Source organism: Pinus tabuliformis, chromosome 2_2 (assembly GCF_031772625.1).
Source record: "Pinus tabuliformis cultivar Carrire ecotype Pingquan chromosome 2_2, CPIR1, whole genome shotgun sequence".
Classification (NCBI taxonomy): Eukaryota; Viridiplantae; Streptophyta; class Pinopsida; order Pinales; family Pinaceae; genus Pinus; species Pinus tabuliformis.
In genome coordinates this window covers 856,080,144-856,097,512 of record NC_142300.1, presented here as the reverse complement: position 1 = coordinate 856,097,512, position 17,369 = coordinate 856,080,144, and positions in this window count along the sequence as shown.

Genomic DNA, 17,369 nt, shown 5'->3' with positions numbered 1-17,369 from the left:
CATCACCCAAGCTAGTTTATTTCCATTCTATTTGTAAGCATATTTTAGTGTTTTGATATTAATGAAATGAAGTGTTATTTCTATTGCATCTCTATATTTATGGTTATATCTATAATTTGTTTCATTCCTATTTAATTTTGGATTAATAACACCTCTAACAACATTACTGAAGAATGATGCATTTTCTTGGACTCTAGAAGCAACTAAGGCCTTTGAACATCTTAAAGAGGCAATGTGCCAAGTGTTAGCGCTTGAAATTTCACCTCAGGCTGAGAAAGGTAAACCTCAAGGCAACATCAAACCACTTAGCCTCGTAGCTAGCCCTACGGGGCAGGAGAGGGCTCTCTCTGGTCTATCTCGGTAAAATCTTCAATGGATGAGATGACCAATAGGGTAACACTAATTTTAGGCTAGTAAACTGATCAAAAAGGTTGATTTGGGGTTTTTAGGGTTTTTGGTGGCAAATTGAGGGGATGGCAATTTTGGGTGCGGGGATTGGACACAGTTTCTGCAGGGGGTTCTTTGGGGCGAGGTAGGAGACAGTATTGATGCCTTTGATTGGGGTGGATGGTCAGGAATGACAGGTGAGGAGCTAAGGAGAGCAAACAATAACTTTGAATTCTCCTTAAACAGTAGAAAACATTGAAATTAAACAAACTTAAAAGCAGAGCATGACAATCATGAATTCTTACTTTAACACTTCGTTTGCTTAATGTGCAGAAGGAAAAGAAAGGAAATGATTCACATAACACACTTACAGGTAAATAGAGAAACACACCATCAATAAATGTAACCACAAGAATCCCAAAGAGGACTGCAAAACCCTGGTCTTCCTTAGCCAAAAATTGCAGAGATACAGTGAATAATACAATGATAGCTTCTCCCTCAAGAGTCCAACCATGAAAATGAGCAAGAAAGTACATAATATAGATCATCTAACCTCTTTCCCTTCCTCCATGGGTCGAGCTCACTATCCTAGGAGCTGTTTCAACCACTTCTAAACTAAGCACTACAAACTAGGCAGTCAAAACAACTTGCCTCTATAAGCTAGGAAACCAATTCATTCATTTAATTTTCACCTTTTTCATGAATGAATATTCTAGAAGAGGTACATAAGAGTAAAAGTGTCATAAAAGTACATTAATTACATCAAAGAGCATAATAATCCACCCCAAAAAGTCAAACAGGGTCAAACTGCGTTTTTCTGAGCTGTACACTGAAATCTGGAGAAGTTTGCCTGACGGGTCGCGCGCCTCTGCCTGACAGGTCGCGCGCCTTTGGGACCACATTTGGGGCACTTATAGGTGGCCAAATTGAGCAATAGTAGGCTTGTTGGAAAGGTATATGAGTCTACTTTCCAACCCAACTGGAATTTCTGAATTTGGTGGTCATTTGCCCCTCCAAAATTGCAATCTCCCAAGACTGCTTTCTGCAACTCAAAAATGTGGCAGAAAGTCAATTTTTGCTTTTTTTTTACTTTCTGGAGGCCCAAAACTTCATAAAATCTCAAGTCCATTGATGAGCATATGTAACTTCTCATGAAAAATCTGGAAATGCTGAGTTTTTGCAAAATGGAGTTGCCATGATGTAGGGTCGCGCGAGGGGTGAGACCCGTTAATGGGGAAAAACCTGTAAATTGCCTAAAAAACCAAAATTTACCCAAAATGCTCAAAATTTCTTGGGATTTGTGCTGTGGCTAGGCTATTTAGTGCCTTGGTCCTTCAGTGAAGCCTCAGCCAAGATATGAAGGGGATCACGCCTCTTTCTCCTTTTTTGTGCCTTGCCCAACCACCTTTGGAACATCTTCATTTTTGCCTTGCACACGTGCATTCTTGCCCAATAATGGTTCTTCATGTTCCTCAGCAATTTCTTCTCTTGGTTGGCCTTAGCCAACAGCCTCTCCAAGTGTGCATTTACCTGGATGAGCATGGATTCTCGCTCAGCGGGCAATAGATCACCGGATCTTCTCCGGTTCAAAGTGCGGTCACTACGAATCCTCCACAGCTCATCAAGTGCTTGCTCATCCTCCAACTGTTTGTTGCGCTACTCGAGGTATGTGATGGTCCATTGTGCCCCCTCTAATCTCCTCTGCAAGGCATCATTTTCAGCTCTGAGGTGCTGAATGATCTCCTTTGCCTCTCGGCTAGGAGAACTGACATCAAGATCAATAAGCTCTATATCCGGAACACCTGATGGTCCCTCATCAATCTTGGGCTGTTTGCCCCTCCCTGGTACCTGTGCTGCTGAAGAAAGCGAGGCCCCTTCCACCTGATGTGGAGATAACACTCGCTGAGCCGATGAAGAAGGCGAGACCCCTTCCACCTGATGTGGAGATAATACTCGCCTGGCTACTGCAAATAAGGCCCTCTGGCCTCTCTGATAAGTAACCACGGGTGAGGAGCTGACATGTCTAGTGAAGGGGATGTCATGCTGCTGTGATGGTCCTCCCTCCTCATGAATAACCTCAGGATGTGGCGGTGATGGTGCTGTGAAAAACTCACGAGAGATGAACTCCTCCCATGAGATGCCCTGCTGAGCCAACTGATGTAATACCACTAGCTGAATCAAACCATAATGGTAAAGGCTCCTGTACTGCTGTGCCGGGCTCTTCCTCTGCATCATGGACACCATCTTCTCAATGTTCTGATAGAAGAAAACAGGGATGTTCATCACCCGTACTCAGGTGAAGTGCATCAAGAGGCGAATATGGTATGAATATACCTGTGAAAATCTGCCCTCACAGGTAAAATAGAGCATGATGAGCCTCATCATGGGAGCATACTCACTCCTGAGAAATCTGAAGGGAAACACTCCTGTCAAGTGTCTCATGAGTGTTGGTCTAACGAAAGGCTCAAAATGAACATTGTCCAACACCTTGCGCTTATTCCATACCTCTCCAACATTAGGTATCCCTGTGGCCTGTGCAATCACCTCAGGTGTCAATGTGAAGTCCACCCCGGCAAGGTTGACATGTCCATCATGCAAGTGTAAAACAAACAGGCGAGCCAACTCTCTGTGGTGCTGAATCCGAGAGATCCTCTCACAAAACTCATAGCAAGACATGTACTGGAAACATGAGACTGCCATAGGACAAGCTTGTAAATCTGTCAAAGAGGTGGGCTCCTCTCGCCTATGATGACCACCCTTACCACCCTTATGAGGCCTCCTCTGTATCTCAATCTCTGAAGCTGATGCCTGTTCATCACTCTGCTCATAGGTTTCGGTTTCTGACATTGTTTAAGGAGCAGAGTGGCCAAAATGTACTGTTGTTTCTGCTTTGTAAAATGCTGATTTGTATGATGTTTCAAGGGGGACAAGGAGCATGAAGGGAATGTTAGGGGAGGGACACTTTTAAAGGGAAAATGGGAATAAACATATAAAACAGGGATTTAAGGGAAAAACATTGCAAAAATCATTGCACATGCATCATCATATACATTGTTTACATGAGTAATGAGAGATAGGGTTAGGGCTTAATTTTTCATTTTTTAGGGAAGAGGGGTAGGGTTTGGATTTTTCTTTACAAATTTAAAAGGGAAATTTATATAGAAAGATAAGGAAAATGGCATGGGAAATGGGGAAAATGATTACAAGGGGAATACCTTTCAAACAGCATAAAACCCTAGGCAAATTTTACAAATTTAAAATGCAGCAACATGGAGATCCTTTAAAAATGCCATTAAGATTCCCATTGACCATAACAAGCAACATTCTTAAGTTTGGAGAGCCTACCTTGGCAATTTGGCGATTTCGGAGGGTCCTTGGATAAATTTGCAGTTGGTTTGGTAAAGAGGGCACTGACGGGTCGCGCACCTCACCCAACGGGTCGCGCGCCACTGACGGGTCACGCCCGTTGAAAAATTACACTGCCAGAACACTGCTGACGGGTCGCGCACCTGGTCTGACGGGTCGCGCGCCTGTCTAGCTCCCAAATTCGCTCAAACTTTCACTCAATCGCTCTTACAAACAACTTGGATGCACAATGAGGGCCGATGGAGGGAGATTGGGCCTTTATAGCTTTGATTTGAAATAATTTCATGCTCAAACCCACTTTGTAATGTTTCTCTTTGACACTTTAATGTTTCTCTTTGACACTTTATAAAATTGACCATTTTGGTCTCCTTTATCCTGAAATTGACTCATTTAATGCTTTTGTCTGATATTTTTTTTTGCAGGGACATCATCTGAGGGATCTTGGCAAGGGAGCCAGGGTTTCATACTATCTTTGGAAGCTTTTTGAAATTTCATCACTCTTTACAAAAATTTGAAAAATGACCTTGGCTTTAAAAACAGAGTTTTTAAATCCAAGGTGAACATTAACTGTACAAGATTGAAATTTGTGAAGAAACATCTTTAAAATCATCCCTTTGGCTTACTGAGCACTTATTGACCTTCAGAGACATGACCTTGTAAACCATCTTGACCAAAACCCTAGACCTAGGAATTTGACCTCAAGACAAGACAAGACAAGCTTGAAAGTGACTAAAGACTGAAATGACCTGATCCAGCAATGCCAAGAGGGGGACAAAGACACCAGCTCCTCCATCAGGGTTATGGCATGCCTAATGGGATGCAAAAATTGACACTGATGAGACACCTACTTATGCAAATGCAAAGAGCTTTGATCGCTGATGGAGGGCTACAAGACCGACTCTAACACCAAGCATCAATCTTAGCTACACTAGACTTCGCAAAATGTGATGCGTCAAGAAATGGAATTGGTGTTGTTTTAATGCAAGAAGGAAGACCTATTGATGTTAAAAATTGTCCAATCAAAGGAAATTATTTACATAAATCTATTTATGAGAAGAAAATGTTGGCAATACTGCATGCACTAAAGCAATAATGACCTTACTTAATGGGAAGACACTTCAAGGTAAAACCAAATCATGATTGTCTTAAATACTTTTTGGAACAAATATTATCTTCAAAAGAGCAGCAAAAATGGGCCACAAAGATGGTGGGTTATGACTTTGAAATCATCTGCAAAAAAGGGAAGCAATATGTTGTTGCAAATGCACTCTCAAGAAAGGATGATGATGTGGAAGCATTGCGTTGTGCCATTTCTATTATCCAGCTTGATTGGATAGTTGAAGCAAGGGGATGAATGGAAGAATGATGAAGAGGTGTGGGCACTCATTCATAAGTTGCAGCAAAATCCCTAGTACATTTGATACTTTTATCTGGAAAAATGATTCATTATGGTACAAAGATCGCTTATATCTTTGTAAGAATTCCCAAATCGACAAAAGATTCTTTTGGAATTGCACACCCCCCCCTTAGGATGGCACTCAGGATTTTTAAAAACTTACCATAGGGTCAAGAAGGAATTTTTTTGGGATGGCCTTAAACCTGACATTCAAAAGTTTGTGGCATAATGTTTGGTTTGCCAAAAAAAGAAAGTTGAGACAGTTAAGACCTCAAGTTTGTTACAACCGTTAGCCATTCCAAGTCAGCACTGGGAGGAGGTCTTAATGGATTTTATCACAAGTTTACCCAAGTCTAAAGGAAAGAGTGTGATCATGGTGGTAGTTGATAGAATTACCAAGTATGCACACTTTTGTGCATTATCTCGTCTTTTTAAAGCTATTATAGTTGCTACTACATTTATGGAAACATTCAAAAGCTACATGGAAACCCATTATTGTAAGTGACAAAGATCCCATTTTCAATGGAAATTTTTTGACGGAACTATTTTCTTGTCTTGGTACTCAATTAGCTCATAGCTCATCTTATCATCCTCAATCTGATGAGAAAACTAAGATAGTGAACAAATGTTTGGAAGGATATCTTCGTTGCTTTGTATCTGATAAACAAACACAATGGTTCAAGTGGTTACCTCTGGTTGAATGGTGGTATAACACTTCCTTCCATATTGCAACAAAAATGACCCCATTTATGGCACTTTATGGATATCATCCATCGTCCATCACATCATCTTAAGAGAAAAATCTAAGGTTCAAGTAGTGGAAGATCACACTGAGCATCAACAACAAGTTCTACAACTCTTAAAGGATAAAGTCACTCTAGCACAAAATCAAATGAAATAATAGGCAGATCAACGTCACAGTGAAATAAGTTTTGATGCAGGGGACTAGTTATTTTTATGGCTACAACCATACAAACAAATGTCCCTCAAGCAAGCTAAGAAGGATAATAAATTATCACCCAAGTTTTATAGTCCATACAAGGTGTTGCAAAATATTTGTACTATGGCATACAAATTGGAGTTGCCGACATCTTCTCGAGTACACCCAATTTTCCACGTTTCATGCTGAAAGAAGGTTATTGGTGACAAGCTCCCAATTTAAACAATATTTCCAGAACTTGACGAAGAAGGAGAAATCATATTTGAGCCTGAAGCAATCACGGAAACAAGAACTCGATAGTTGTGAATCGATTAATTTTGAAGTATCCCATTAAGTGGAAGAACTTACCTGCTGAATATTCCACATGGGAGGATGAAAATTTTATACATAGCATCCAGAACTACTCAATCATTAAGGACAACACTTTTTTTGAAGGAGAGAGGGATGTTAGGTTCCTATAATACTAGTGTAGTTCCCTTATTTTTGTTATTAGTGTAGCCCCTTATTGTTATCGTTGTGCCCATGTATCCCCCATGTTGTTATTGTTGTGCCACATAAAATCCCCCTATTATTATTGTTGTGCCCTTACATTATTATTTTTATCTAGGCTCTGATTATATTGTGACCCCTTAGACTCTTATATATACCAAGGAGGTCTAATCATTTGTATCATCCAATAATTGTTTATTTATGTCATGTGAGTTGGTTTCATAACACTAGCCAACTACACCAACATGTCTCATCATGAGCTTATGTTACCTGGTCAACTCTACCAATGTGTACTTCTTGCCACCATGTTCAAACTCTCCTTCATTCTCCATGATTCCTCGTCCCTATTATCACGCTCACTTGCATGTTCTACCTCAAGGTAAAAAAAAAGGGTTAGGCCCACACCCTCTACCACATCCTCTTCTACCTCGACCTTCGCCTCTGTGAAAGACTACACCTCCAAAACAAGGTGGCATCACCAACTCATGCTCCCATAACTTCCAAGAACATTCTCTGCTGCCACTTTAATATTCCTAAATGGAGGTTAACAGTAAAAACCAAAGCAATGAACTAGGAAGAAAAAGATAACTTAAAAACCATGAACATAAATCAAAACACCAAGATATCGAGCATAATAACTAACCCATTTTATTAAATAACTGGGTATGCTTACATAGAGTGAGCTAAAATGATAGAACTTGGGCTTGTTATGCAAGCTATGCAAAACCAAAAAGATATATATTTAACCCAAGTGAGAAATGGTCTAGAACTAAAATTCACACTAAAGATAAATAATTTGATACTCTCTACTGGTTGGAACAATGATTTCAGGGCTGAGTACTCCTCAAAATGCTCTAAAAATTGAGCCCTTAACTCCTCTCCTAAAACCCAAAAAAGCCTAGAAAGGGTTTGGCTCTGCTCCAAGCCATGAGGAATCTGTCCAACATGTGTGTATGACCCAATAGGTTAATTGTGCATGTTCCTACAAAAAATCGGCCTATTGGGAATTCCCCTCAATTCATGGTCCAAGGAACTCCTCCCAATCTGAAAATTAGCCTTTATAAGGCCCAACTTCTTAACTCCTCAGTTCCCCAACAATACTGCTCCAAGGCTTGTGCAACCTATTCCCAGGGAGGCTCACACACTGCCAAAGAAAGAAAATTTGGCCCACAAGTATGACCTAGAATTACCACTGCAAAATGCCGCCAAAACTTTGGCACCAAAATGAATAAATAGTCATGTAATTTCTAGTCCACCCAATTCACTGTAGCTGGCCCAGACTCTGCTAGTTCAAACTGCCTTTGTGCCTAGGAAATGTGCACAACTGGAAAATATGTTTCTAACATCACCCTGTGGAAGCCCCAAAATGGACTCCCAAAATCCCAACTAGGGAGACACTCAAAATTCTCCGAAACTGGTGTGGAATTTCACTTGAAATCCCTGTGTTTAACAACACTCTAACGCTTGAGCTGAACAACTCCAATAGAGATCAAATTCTAAAATATGATAGTCAAAATATGGGGAGAAATGCTTCCTTTCTTCCTTCTATAGTCATGGGCTACTTCTCTCCCCTTGGTGGCCCCCACAACCCACAAATTTGTCCCCCTTCCTTGAGGTTCAAATTGCCTCCCTTGGTGGGTCCCATATTCCACTAAGAGTTTGATTTATCCTCTTAAGTGTATATTGCCTCCTTTTTCTAGAGTGTGGGGCCCATCTGCCCACTTTTCCTAAGTCCAAATGCCAAAAGTTTCGTCCAATGCCAAAAGTTTCGTCCAATGCCAAAAGTACAAAATTGTGCTACACTTTGGCAATTTATGAAATTGGGGATATCACACGTGCTCTCAAAATATATATTCCAATGGTTAGATAGTGTTCTAATACCAATTGTTAAGCACACACTTATATTTAGAAGGGGGCGAATTAGTATAAGACAATTTTTACCTATTTAAACATTTATAAACCATAACCACATATGAGATCTAATTAGCTGCAGAATATGGAACACAAGATTTACATTGAAGCCCTTTCAAGAGAAAACCACAAAAAATTTCTTTTTATAATTCTTTGTAGTCAATAACCTACAATTACACATATTTGTAGGTACCAATCTAGTAGAGACACCAATCCTCACTGTTGCAAATGCTTGTAGGAACCAACCTAATAAAGATTCCAATCCTCACCACTACAAATATTTGTATGCCCCAACCTACTCAAGACACCAATCCTCACTCTACAAATATTTGTAGGCACTAAACTACTTCATTGAGTTTACTTGCTACTTCTACCTTCACCAATTCTACTAGTTGCTTCTGCTTTACCAAGTTTACTCACTGCTTCTATGTTCACTAGGTCTGCTTCTCCCAAAACTTGTTGTTTTTGGTATCTCCCCAAGAACAAACTTCTGCAACATGCCACATATAAAATTTTGCGAATAGGATTCTGAAACTTTTACTTGAGACACTTTTGTATCTCTCATTAGATCTCTTATCATTTCACAATTTGAGGTATTGCTAGATGTCTCCATAGGTATCTAAAAATTTCTTAGTCTAAAACATCCCAAAAAATAAGTTATAGAAAAAATGCCAAACTGACCTGTTTGAAGTTGATCTTGGGGCTATATAGAAACCCCAACTTCCATAGGGAATATCTCCCAAATTATGGTGAACCAAAGTTTGAAATGTTTAGCATAGGTACCTAGAGATATTGTTGGAATTAACAAATATACTTAGAGGAGTGGATTGTTGCGGGGTTTGGGGGTTGGGGGGGGGGTGTGGGAGGATGCATCAATATAATGACATTTTTTTCCTTATTTAAACATTTTAACATCATATAACATCAATTTCATAAATTGAACAAGTAACACAATATATATGTGGAAATCCTTATGGGAGAAAACCATAGAACTTATTTATATAAAATATCTTATAGAAACAACTTACTATTACATCAATTTTTAGGCACCAATATTCATGAGACACCAATTCCCTCTATTGTTTTGTACACACTAACCTACAAGAGACACCAATCACTTTTGCTTCTTTGTAGGCTCCAACTTATAGGAGACACCAATACCCTCTACTACTTTGTAGGTACCAACCTATAGGGGACACTAATCCCCATTGTTGCAATATTTATAAGCACTAACCTACAAAAGACACAAATGCCCACTGTTATAAATATTCGTAGGCACTAACCTACTTCACTGAATTTGGTTGCTTTTCCACAATATCTATTACTTTCTTCTGCTTTCACCAAGTGTACTTGTTGCTTCTACCTTCACCGGGTCTGTTAGTCACTTCTTCTTTCACCAGCTCTATCTATTGCTTCTTCTTTCATCAAGTCTACTTCTCCGAAAAATTGTTGCTTTTGGCTTCTTCCCAAGAACAAACTTGTACAACATGCCACGTATCCATTTTTTCAAATTTGGTTATGAAATTTATACCACAGGTACCTAAAGATCTCTTCTCCATCCCCTCCATAATTCACAATATGAAACATCTTATAAAGAAAGTTATAGCAAAAATGTCAAGTTGGCCTGTTTAAAGCATGTTTTAGGAGCATTCAAGAACACTAAGTTTCTTACATAATATCTCCAAAATTATAGTGAAACAAGGTCTGAAAGCTCTACTACAGGTACCTTGAGATCTCTTCTCTATCTCCTCTAGATTTCAAAGTCTGAAACATCATAGAAAGAAATTTATAGCAAAAACACCAAGCTAAGTTGTTTGACGAAGATTTTATGATCATTCAGGAAACTTAATTTCCTCAGACCATATCTCTGAAATTATAGTGAAACAAGGTTTGAAAGTTTTAGTATAGGTACCTTGAGATCTGTTTTTAGTCTACTCCATATTTAAGATTCTGAAGCATCATATAAATTTTTTTATAGCAAAAATACCAAGTTGACTTATTTGAAGTAGATTTTATGAGCATTCAGGAAGCTTAACTTCTTCTAACCATATCTCTGAAATTATAGCGAACCAAGGTCTAACATTTTAACCATGGGTACATGAATATATTCAATTTGTATCTTACAAGTTTCAACTTTTGAAATAGACTATAAGAAAATTTATAGTGAAAATACTAAAATGGCCTATTCAAAGAAGATTTTTGGAGCATTCAAGAGGCCTAATTTCCTCAAATAATATCTCCAACATTATAGCAAAACAAGGTTTGAAATTTCAACCACAAGAACATGAATATCTTATTTCTAGTTCCTATAATTTTTATGGTTTGAAACATTACAAATTAAAATTTATAGTGAAAATTCCAAGTTGACTCGTTCACCCCATAAATCCCATTTTCGCTTCCACCTTTAGACTCCAAGAATCATCCTAATAATTATTCTTCAACTCCCCTTGCAACCTCATATCTCTTTTCAATGGATTGGTGTTCAAATGCACTCATTACCATTTATTTATAGTGTTTTCACATTCACTTATGGGGCTAACTTGTAAAATTGGTTGGGTCAGCTTGATTCTACTTTGGTTAGGTCATCTTGACATAATCTTCCATATCTCCTTAGTCATATGGAGTTAGAGGGAGTGCCATATACCTTTGGAAAGGTGTCGGAGTAAGCTTTCCAAGCATATATCCTACGATCTAATTTGAGCTATGAAATTAGAGTGAAAATTCATTCAAATATAAGTTATCTAAATTGGGCATCAAAAGTCCAAATATAACATTTCCAACAATCTTCATTTTCCAATATTTATCTTGGACATATATAGTCTCCCCTTGTCTTTAACATCAATGACAAAAATATTTCCAAAAATCTCCCCTTTTGTCATTTATGACAACCCTTAGTCAATTCTATAATAATATTGTAGAGCTCCCCCTATCTACAATTCTCCTTGTTCCTGCAATTTCTCCCCCTTTGACATCAATGGCAAAGGGAAGTTACCCTTGAACTTGTGCTTCTTCTTATCTGTAACTCTTATTATGTGTGCAACTTTTCTTGGTGTCTACAACTCTTCCTGTATTTGAAACTTCTCTTAGTGACTGCAACTCTTCCTCTATATACAACTTCTCTCAATGACTACAAATTCTTCCCCTTTAACATCAATGACAAAGTTTTTTATTTTGTTTTTGGTTGTAATTTGTCCCCATGAGATGTTAACACAAATTAATTGCTTCCTTCTCCTTTATATGCAACTAGGTTCCCCTTGTCGAGGTTGTGTCTATCTATCCTTACATGCAACATTTCCTCTTTTGTAGCTCTACTCTTGAGACTGCTCCCCCTTATGCTTGAACTTCCTTTTACTTCTTCTTTTTGGGACTACTCCCCTTGGGCTTATGCTTCCTTTTATCTACAACTTAACTCTTTTAACATCAAAAGGATAATCCCCTTAAACTGATGCTTCTCCTTATTTGCAACTCTCCTCCTTTTGCCTATTTTCTACCAATCTTTCTGAACATGGTTTTCTTATTTCACATCCTTTAGAATTGAATGTGAGATCATACCCTTTGATCAATCATTTGACTTACACTTAGTAGATTGTGTTTTATGTTGGGTATGTGTTATATTATTTCCATGACTAGCCTCAGTTGTTATTATGTTGCGTCAAGCACAACGAGGGGGTAGTAGTCCCCCTTGCTAGGGGTAATAGCCCCCTCTACACGGGATCTAGAGCAGTGCCCTAGGAATTTTTTTATGTGGACCCACCCATGGTTTTGCACATGGTTTGGGAATGATGGTTTTTCCTAATGTATTTTGTAAGTCTGGTCAAGGGAACTACAATTATCTTCTAATCCAGGGTTAATGGATTAGGGTTTATGAATGCTTTTGCATGTATATAATGTATTGTAACATTGAAAGAAATATAATGAAAAATCAATGTGGTTTTCTTGATTTTCGATTCCAGGAGAAAATCTTTGTGTATATTTTTTATGTTCTCGCCATTGTATATTTTTCTATTTTTTTAAGAATTTCTTTGTAGGTAATTTACATACAAGATTAAGATATACATTTTAGACCTTCAACCAGTAGAATATTATGGGTTGTTGTCCATCCATCATCAATATTGACTATGCATTTTCCAATTATCCTTCTTGAATCACTATTTCGAAGGATGATGTTGCCTTCTTTAACTTATTTTAGAGAGATAATTTTACTTTTATCTCTTATCATATGCCTTAAACTTCCACTACATATATACCATTTTCTATCTTTGTTTTGAACACAATGAGCTAGATCAAATTATTTCTACTTCTCTTGCTTCCTCATCCATACCTTTATTTGATTTCCATTTCTAACAACATCTTCTTCTCTGCTTTGATTTAGAGGCCTCAATGTACAACTTCTACAATCTTGAGCTTTGTTGCCTAAAGTTATTGCACTTGAAACATTCAACATGATATAATGAGGGGGCAAATGAATTGTGATTTTTGACATCATTCTCATTAAAACTTCTAGGATTTTTGTTCACACAACATTCCTTGAGATCTTATATGATGCCCTACTCTTATTTACCACATAGCCATTTCTTACATATGTTCTACAATCTATTAACTTGTGACCAAACTTATTACATGAGAAGCAATAGCCACCAAAGATATTATGATGCTTGGAAGTAAAAGTTCTTCTTAGGGAAATTGTACTTCTGAAGCCATTCCCAGGTCTCAAATGGTCTTCACTTCCTTGCATAGTGTTGCTTTCTTACATTTGAGGATTAGATCTCTACTAATTTTCTCCTTCTTTCCTACTAATGTTTTCATTGATAGATCTTTTGAGCAAATTAACATAGCTTTCAAGTTCTTTTTTCATTTTTCTTCTAATGACATCGAGCTTGATTCTGCCTTGACAATTTCATGATATCCAAGACCTATTTTAATAAGAGGAGATCTCTAAAAACTAAGAATGTTATCTAATGATTTAGTCCCTTATACAAACAAAACATTTAGATTCAACTGAGCATTTGCCTTCTTTAGATCCTTTCTTAAGGATACAACCCCTGGATCTAGTTTCTCACAGTTTCTTTCATTTTCTTTTAGCTGACTTATCGATGTATCCTCTATTTTCTTAGCCTCTTCTAGTTTTGTCTTTAGGAAGATAATTGATGCTGTATCACAATCATGATATTTATATTCATATTTATGTAATAAATCCTTCAACTCTTTATTCTTTCTTCTCAGTATTTTTGTTTCTTTCAAGGCATAAATAAATTCTCTCTCAACATCTAACTCCCCATCAACATCTTCTTCCTCTGAATATGAAATGTCTTTCTCAATGTATCAAGCCTCCATGGCCATGATTAATAATTTTTTTTTTAATCAATATCATATGCATATATATTACTTTCTTCTAATGAACCACATATTTCCTTTTCATACTCATAATGTTTCCTCTTATCTTCATATTCTTCTTTATCACTACTATTTTCCAAAATTACATGTGGACATCTAGAAGTAAGATGACTCGTTCTTCTATGATTACGACATAATAGTAGCTTACCTATGGATTACATTTTTTCTTCATCTTCTTCACTTTCAACTTCTTGTTTTGAATATGAATCTTCCAATTTTGCACATGGACTTTCATAAGCATAGTGACCTATTCTACTATACTTCAAACTTTTGGATAATATCTTATATTTCAATTTTCCAAATTGTCTTGAGACATATTGTACTTCTCTTGCATCTAATACATCGCTAGAATAACCATAGGCTTTGATATTTTCTTCTTTCTTTGAATCTTTGAGAACTTATTCTTTCTAAGCTAACTTCTCCGTTTTGATTTCATATATAGTATCCATATTTTCTTTTCTTTTTTTTCACAGGTACAATGTTGTATATTCCATGTGAGGAATATAAGTCTACTGTCAATATTGTCAACATCTGTCATGTCACTTGCGAGAATTGAACCTGGACAGGGAGGACTCCGTTCCTTCTTCCCAGCCACTCAGGATAACCCCAATTGATGTATAGTATCCATATTTATATTCTTCTTGTCTTTCATTTCTTCAATGTCATCTCCTTCATAAGTGTCTTGCAACTCATCCCACATTTCTTTTACTGTATCATAATGAATCACCTTATCAAATTTTGATTCTGATAGGCCACACAAGATGGCTCTCATGACTTCTACATTATGCTTATTGTCTTTCCTTCCATCTATTGTAGATTGACAAGCTTCAACACTAAAAGGCATTAGATATGCCCTCATTATTTTCTTCCAAAATGCATGCTTTGATCCATCAAACATAGTAGCTTTAATCGAACCTTCATGAGTATCAATGGTCCCTCTGAGATCTTCCTTCTAGTGGCTAGATTACTTATGAAGGAACCTGGTCTGTTATCATTTGTTGGAATTCACAATTATACTAAGAGGGGTGAATCTGTATAACAATTTTTTTTTTACTTATTTAAACATTTGAACATCATAAAACATCAATCTCATAAATTGAACAAGTAACACAAGATATACGTGGAAATGGGAGAAAACCACAATTTTTTTTTTATAGGAAAGATCTTGTAGGCACCAACCCACAAGAGACAACAATCCCCTCTATTGTTTTGCAAACACCAACCTATAGAAGACACTAACCCTCTCTATTATTTTGTAGGCACTAACTTATAGGAGACACCAATCCCCTCTGCTCCTTGTAGGCACCAACCTATATGAAACACCAATTCCATTTCTGCTTTGTAGGCACCAATCTACAAGAGACACCAATATATTCTGTTGATTTGTTGGCACCAACCTACAAAAAATGTTAATCCCCACTATTGTAACATTTGTAGGCACAAACCTATAGGAGACACCAATCCCCACAACTGCAAATATTCTTTAGCACCAACCCACTTCATTGAATCTAATTTCTTTTCCTTAATGTCTATTACCTGCTTATGCTTTCACCAGGTCTACTTGCTGCTTCTACCTTCACCAGGTCTATTAGTTGCTTCTGCCTTCACCAAATCTACCTATTGCTTCTTTCTTCATCAAGTCTACTTCTACAAAAACTTGTTGCTTTGGGCTTCTTCCCATAAACAAACTTGCACAACATGCCAAATATTCAACTTTGCAAATATGGCTATAAAATTTCTACCATATGTACCTAAATATCTCTTCATTGTCCCCTCCATATTTCACAATATGAAACATTTCAAAAAGAAAGTTATAGCAAAAATGTCAAGCTAACATGTTTGAAGCATGTTTTAGGAACATTCAAATACACCAAATTCCTTAGAAAATATCTCCAAAATTATATCAAAATGAGGTCTGAAATCTCTACTATAAGTATCTTGAGATCTCTTCTCTATCTCCTCAAGATTTCATATTATGAAACATCACAAGAAGAAACTTATAGAAAAAACACGAAGCTAACTTATTTGAAGTAGATTTTATGAGCCTCCTAGAAGTCTAATTTCCTCACACCATATCTCTAAAATTATAAAGAAAGAAGGTATGGAAGTTCTATTATAGATGCCTTGATATCTCTTCTTTGTATCATCCAAATTTCAGATTCTCAAGCATCAATAAAAGAGAGTTATACTGAAAATACCAAGATGACCTATTTGAAGAAGATTTTAGGAGCATCATGTAGGCCTATCTTCCCCAGATCATATCTCCAAAATGATAGGAAAATAAGGTTTGAAATTTTAACCATAGGTACATGAAGATCATCTCTCTAACACCTCCAAGTTTCATGGTTTGAAACATTACATAACAAAAGTATAAAAAAAATTCCAAGGTGGCTCATTCACCTTATAAATCACATTTTTGCTTCCATCTTTAGACTCCAAGAATCACCCCAAAAATTATTCCTCAACTCCTCTTATAATCTCAAATCTCTTATTTGATGGATTGGTGTTCAAATGCACTCACATGCCCCTTATTTATAATATTAGTATGTTCACTTATGGGGTTGATTTGTAAAACTGGTTGGGTCGACCTACTTGTACTTTGGTTGGGTCATCTTGATGAAATATTCCACATCTCCTCATTCATATGAAGTTAGAAGCAGTGATATATACCATTGGAAAGGTGTCTGAATAATATTTCCAAGCATATATATCCCGTGATCTAATTTAGCTATGAAATCATACTAAAAATGCCCTCAAAGAGATGTTAGCCAAATTGGGCATTAAAATCTAAAAACAATATTTTTAACAATTTCCATTTTCCAATATTTATCTTAGACATATCTAGTCTCCCCCTGTCTTTGAAATTAATGATAACGATATTCCAATAGATCTCACCTCTCTCTTCTCAAAATTTCACAGTGTGAGATGTCTAAGAAAATAAGTTATAGTGAAAATGCCAAACTGTGTTGAAAATGCAACAAGATGATGGAGCTTAGTGAAAAGAAGTCGCCTTCACTAAGTGGGTCCGCAAGCTATTTTTGGCGCAAAGTCTATTTTTAGACTATGTCTATTTCTAGACTATGTCTATTTCTAGACATATGGATCATGGTCTATGAGTTGCAGGATGCTATTTGTGGATGATTGGTCATGTTGGTAAAAATAGATGGACTTCTATTTTTAGACATATGGGCGGAGTCTATTTTTAGGCTATCAGGCTAAAAATAGAACAGTCGAATATTATTAGCTCTTAATAATATTTGGACTATAAACATTATCTTATCCTCTTGGAGCACTTCAGTTCGAGCTACGGATGTGGCACATGCAACTGCCAGAAGGAAATACGCTTTTCTTATGGGTCATTTGAGCTATTGCATGATGGACTTCAGTTAGAACTCAAGTGATTGAGTTTGGTGGAGTTGACTGAGGAGTTGATGGAGTTGTGTTCAGTTTGACTTAGTTGAACTAGTTGTATTTAGTCTAACTGCA